Raw genomic sequence first — 5,959 nt, 5'->3', positions numbered from 1 at the left:
CCATCTCCTGCAGCCCTTCACCTATAGTGCCTACAGCTTTGGGCTCCACCACAGCATGGAAGGGGACCAGTGCAAGGCCTTTCCTGCTGCCAATAATCACCCCTCCCCCTTAGCCAGACCAGTGTTTGATCTCTCTGACCCTTTAACTATTAAAGTGGACCTGGCTCCCCAACAACGGATATAATCCCTGCGCTAAAAGTTGAGGACAGACAGCCCAGAGCTGGGCTGGTGCAGGAAGGGCTGAGGCGGTAATGGAGGGTCTTCTAGGCTTTCAGCAAAGTCTTGGAGTGTCCCGTGATCTCTCTGTGTGATCTTTCCCTTTTTCATCCTCAGTTTCCTGGTCTGTACAATGTGGACTTTGGACCAGCTCTGCAGTGTCCAAATCTATCACCTTAGGGCACTGGACCCCCTGCAGACTCACTCACTTAGAACCCCTGAGGGCCAGGCTTTCTCATTGAGCCCCTCCTTGACCACCCATCTAAAAGTGCACACCCCTTCTTCCTGTGTTGCTTCCCTGAACTATTTTTCTCTTTAGTACCTTTCACCATCGGGTTTACTCTATATTTTACTTTGACTTTGTTTATTGTCTGTCTTGCCTCTCCCTGCTGGTATGTAAGTTCCATGAGGGCAGGGATTAAAAAAAAAAAAAAAAAAAAGCTTTATTGAGGAATAATTTACATACAATTCACCAATTTTAAGTGCACTTTGATGAATTTTGACAAACGCGTACAGTCTTGTCACCGCCATAACAATGAAGATATGGAACAGCTCCATCACCCCCAAAAGTTCCCTGGTACTCCTTCCTAGTCAATTTCCCCCTTCCCTGGCTCCTGGCAACCACTGATCTGCTTTTTGCCATTATAGTTTCATTTTTTCTGGAGTTTCATATAGATGGAATCATTACAGTATGTGTTCTTTTTTGGTCTGGCTTCTTTCATACAGCATAATATTTTCAAGTTTCATCCTAGATGATGCCTGTATCAATCATTTGTTCCTTTTTATTGCTGAGCAGTATTCCATTGTATAGATATATCGCAATTTCTTTATGCATTCTCCTCTTGATGGACAGTTTGATTATTTCCAGTTTGGGGCTATTATGAATAAAGCCGCTATGAACATTCGTGTACAAGTCTTTGTGTGGGCATTTGTTTTCATTTCTCTTGGGTAGGTACCAAGGAGTGGGACTGCTATATGGCAAATGTATGCATAGCTTTATAAGAAACTGAGGGCTCAAAGACTTTCAGTAGTGTTGATTCAATGAATGGGCCCTGGCACCTGCATTTTTAACAAGCTTCCCAGGTGAAGCCAAGTGTCTCCGTATTGGATGACTCGGACTCTGAGGTCCTTCAGCTCTGACAAGTGGCCTTCCTTCTGCCTTTGGTCTGTGGAGTATGGGTTTCACATGCAATCCTCAGTCCCTGAGGGGACCCAGCGCTGAGACTCTGAGAAGTGATCCTCCCTCTCAGGAATCCAGGCCTTATTTAGAAGGGAGTTCAGTCCCTGTCACCCTTACTAACTTAGCATTAGGAGGGCTGATAATTATAATGGTAAATAGGCTATTGCAGCCTTGCCATCCTGCTTCCTGCATCTCCAACTTTACAAGCTAGAAGTGTTCCTCCTGCCTTTCTTATAATACTGCAAGAATGAAATATTCATTTGTTCATTCAGTCATTTATGACACATTTATTCTCTTCTGTGTGAGGCAACCTCTACGTGCTGAAGATATACCTGTGAAAAAGATAAAATCCCTGCTCTCCTGGAACTTCCAGGGTAGGAGAAGACAACAACACATGCAGAAACAAATAAATAAGATACTCTCAGGGAGCATTAAGTACTATGAAGAAAATACAACAGGGTAATGGATGAGGAAGGAGCCCTGGTGGCACAAGGGTTAAGTGTTTGGCTGCTAACCGTAAGGTTGGCAGTTCAACCAACCAGTGACTGTGAGAGAGAAAAGACCTGGCAATCTGCTCCTCTAAAGATTTCAGCCTAGGAAACCCTATGGAGGCAGTTCTACTCTGTCCTATAGGTTGCTATGAGTTGGAATCGACTTCATGGCACACAACAATGGACGGGGGGAGCCCCTGGGTGGCACAACTAGTTAAAGCTCTCAGCTGCTAACTGAAAGGTTGGTGGTTCAAGTCCACCTAGATGTCCCTTGGAAGAAAGGCCTGCAGACCTACTTCTGAAAAAGCAACCATTGAAAACCCTGTGGAGCACAGTTCTTCTCTGACACATATGGAGTTGCCATGAGTCAGAATTCACTAGACAACTGGTAATGGATGATGGGAACTTTAGATAGGGTGAAAGGGAAGGCCTCTCTGAGTTGGGGCATTTGAAGCAAGAAGGAGCCAGCTGTATGACTATTCAGAACTGTTCTGTAGCCACATGTGGCTATTGAGCCCTTGAAATGTGACTAGTTTGTATTGAGATGTACAATATGTGCAAAGTACCCACTGATTTCAGAAACTTAGTATGAAAAAAAACCCCTAAAATATCTCATTCTTTTTAATATTAATTACATGTTGAGATATTATTTTGAATATGTTGGATTAAATAAAATATAATATTAAAATTAATTTCACCTTTTTCTTTTCCCTTTTTTAAAAATGTACTGACTGTTGTTGTTATTGTTGGGTGCCATCGAGTCGGTTCCAACTCATAGCGACCCTATCTTTGTACAACAGAATGAAACACTGCCCAGTTCTGCATTCTTCACAATCATTGTTATGCTTGAGCCCATTGCTGCAGCCACTGTATCAATCCATCTTGTTGAAGGTTTTCCTCTTTTTCTCTGACCCTCTACTTTACCAAGCATGATGTCCTTCTCCAGGGACTGGTCCCTCCTGATAACATGTCCAAAGTATGTAAGACAAAGTCTCACCATCCTCGCTTCCGAGGAGCATTCTGGCTGTATTTCTTCCAAGACAGACTTGTTTGTTCTTCTGGCAGTCCATGGTATATTCAACATTCTGAGCCAATACCATAATTCAAAGGCATCAATTCTTCTTCAGTCTTCCTTTTTCATTTCCAGCTTTTGCATGCATATGAGGCAATTGAAAATATCATGGCTTAGGTTAGGCACACCTTAGTCTTCAAAGTGACATCTTTGCTTTTCAACAGTTTAAAGAGGTCTTTTGCAGCAGATTTTCCCAACGCAATATGTCCTTTGATTTCCTGATGGCTGCTTCCATGGGCGTTGACTGTGGATCCAAGTAAAATGAAATCCTGGACAATGTCAATCTTTTCTCCACTTGTCATGATGTTGCTTATTGGTCCAGATGTGAGGATTTTTGTTTTCTTTATATTGAGGTGTAATCCATACTGAAAGCTGTAGTCTTTGATCTTCATCAGTAAGTGCTTCAAGTCCTCTTTGCTTTCAGCAAGCAAGGTACCAACTAAAAACCCAACCCACTGCCAACGAGTCTATTTCGACTCATAGCAACTAGACATCTTAAAATTACCTATGTGGCTAGCATAGTATTTTTATTGGACAGCTCTAGTCTAGGGGAAAAGCATTCTCTCTGGTAGAGAGAATGGCGAATGCAAAGGTCCTGAGGCAGGAGGTGAAGAATGCCAGGGCAGCTTGTGTCAGGGAACGAGTGGCAGAAGTAGGTAGGGGCCAAATCCAGTAGGATCTTGGTGTCGCCTGTGTAAGGAGGTGGATTTTAATTCAAGTATAACGGGGAGGTCGTTTTAGGCAGGGCAGTGACATGGCCTGAATTACGCTTTAACAGACTGGTGGTTGCTGAGTGGAGAACGGACTGTGGGTGGCCAGATGGTCAATTATACCTTTCTCATGGATGGAAGGCAGGGTGTTGTAGGGCTAAGAATCCTGAGCGCCAATCTTGTTTGAGCAGATTCAACTTATAGCCCTGCCCTTCCCTGGAACTCAGTTTCCCCACCTGTAAAATGGGGCTTGCTTGGGTCTGTTCTCTAGCTTCAGCCTGAGAATCCCCAAACCCAGAAGGCGCTGCCATCACTGCAGGAGCGCCCGCCAGCGGCAGGGGGCGCCTCCTCGATGACTCGGCGCTCGGCTGGCCAGGCGCCGGCGCGTCGCTCGTTCGATTGGTCGCGTCGGGGTGGGCCCGAGCGCCGCTGGCCAGCGCCATTGAGGAGCTGCGGAGAGGAAGCCCCGCGCAGCGCCGGGCTGGGGCAGGCGGCCTGGGACGCCGACAGGTAGGGGCCGAGGCGGGGCCGCGCCGGTCGGCAGGATGGGCCGGGGACCGACGGGCAGACGCGGGCCTGCGGCCGGCCGCTTCAAGTCCTCAGACCTGGGAGTCCAGGCCCGCCCGAGGGGAGTGCGGCGGTGGGAACCCGGGGGACCCCGGCGTCCGGCCTTCCGGCCGTCTGAGCTCCTCCGGCGAGCCCCGGGGCGTCCGAGTCCCCAGTGTCTCGGAGCCCGTCTGCCTTACAGGATCACTGCGTCCGATCCCCCGCGGACACCCCAGGCATAGGATCAGAGCTGGCTGAGCCTCCTGGGACCCCAGCGTTTGCGTCCTGGCGTGTCTGAGCCCCCGACGCCCTTTCCAGGCATTGGGGGGTGTTGACCCGCGTCTCTCTGTCGGAGACCTGGTCTCAATACGAGACTCCGTGTGCGAGACCCCCACTCATGCTCAAGAAAAGGGCGTCAGTCACTTTTCCAGACTGTCTTAACCACTCCCTTAACCAGCCCTCCGGGGCCACGCTCGGGGCTGGGAACATCCTGTCTCTAACCTGTCTTAACTTCTCGCCTCCGAGTCACGCCTCGGCTGAGCCGCTTCTCCCAGGTCTGGGACCCTCGGCGCCTTTCTCTCCCGGTCTGCTGTGGGAGGTGCGGGTGTCTCCGTCCACGAATGGGGGCTTAAGGTTCTGAGGACTGAGGGTGGGAGCCTCGCCTTCTGGGCAGTACTCTTTCTGAGGCGCCACCTGCCTGACACCCTCCTCTACCCGGCAGAGCTCAGCCCCGGCCTCCTTGGCGAGGGGCGCCCGGCTCCAGTTGCCTGTCCTTCCTACTCCTGGCTTTGGCCGACACTCGAGGGAGGGACCTGTGCTCAAGGTCATGCCCGGCTGTCTGCCTGCCCATGGGCTAAGCACTGATCCCCAGTGTCACCTGCATCACCGTGTAGGAGAGGCCAGGTGGGAGTTAGTGCCGGGCAGCTGCCTAGAAGCCCTGATGGGCCGGAGTGTAAGCACTTTGGGATTCTGGCCAGTTTGGCGGCCCTTGCTGACACCAGATTCTTTAAGGGAATCCTTGAAGTGGCTTCATGCCCGATCTAGATGCTTAGCAGAGCTAATGGATGCTTTCTGGTTTGGCCCTCAATTTACTGACCAGCGTATCTTTAAATCTGTGCTTTGCATTCTTCTATCTTCAGGGAAAGTAGAGTATGGTCTGATCTTATGTATAAATTTACAGTGGTTTTCTTTTACTTGGAGAGTATTTGCATTTGGCACTTCAGAGAGAGTTAGCATTCAGTGGCAATAACTCCAAAAATAAGGAATACTCTGTCTTTGGCTCCTTGCCTAGGTGTGTTTGGAGTTTACCCAGTAAGACTAGACAGTCAAGGTCACATTTTGTTTTCACAGATTTACTGGTTTAAAGTTACAATAGAGAAGTATTTCTTTTACTCAGACTTTTAAACATTTCTTATTAAAAAAATTATTTTTGTAATCTCTTCTTTAAATAAACATACCCCCAAATCTCTAGCAGCCTAGTTTTACATAAGATGTAGCTTTAAAAAAATCTTAGGAAATAAGTCAAGTGTTTTACCAAATGTTAATTTTTTTTTTTTTTTTTAAACTGTCATCATCGACAGATACAAGTTAATCTTGTCTGGAACTGAGGACACTGTTGACAAATAAAAGTAAATCTTTCCTGATTAGTCTGAAGGACTAATGGTCCACAGCTACCAAGGCCTCCACTGGACTGAGTCCAGTACAGCTAGATGGTGCCCGGCTACCACCACTGACTGCTCTGACC

General features: G+C 47.9%; 1 protein-coding gene across 7 annotated transcripts in view; it reads left to right on the top strand.

Moving 5' to 3' along the window:
- Positions 1–4,057: 4,057 nt before the first annotated feature.
- VPS13D (vacuolar protein sorting 13 homolog D) overlaps positions 4,058–5,959 on the top strand; it is a 301,392-nt gene continuing 299,490 nt past the window's right edge. For 6 of the 7 annotated variants that reach the window (XR_002824255.1, XR_002824256.1, XR_002824257.1 and 3 more), the window contains exon 1: positions 4,058–4,179. The gene's annotated coding sequence lies outside the window, so the exon portion shown is untranslated. The remainder of the gene's footprint in view (positions 4,180–5,959) is intronic. The other variant, XM_023732177.1, reaches the window with a different exon arrangement.

This window comes from Trichechus manatus, unplaced genomic scaffold (genome assembly GCF_000243295.1).
Source record: "Trichechus manatus latirostris isolate Lorelei unplaced genomic scaffold, TriManLat1.0 scaffold00048, whole genome shotgun sequence".
NCBI classification, from domain to species: Eukaryota; Metazoa; Chordata; class Mammalia; order Sirenia; family Trichechidae; genus Trichechus; species Trichechus manatus.
Note: the sequence above shows the minus strand (reverse complement) of the source record. Positions and strands in the feature narration are given on the sequence as shown.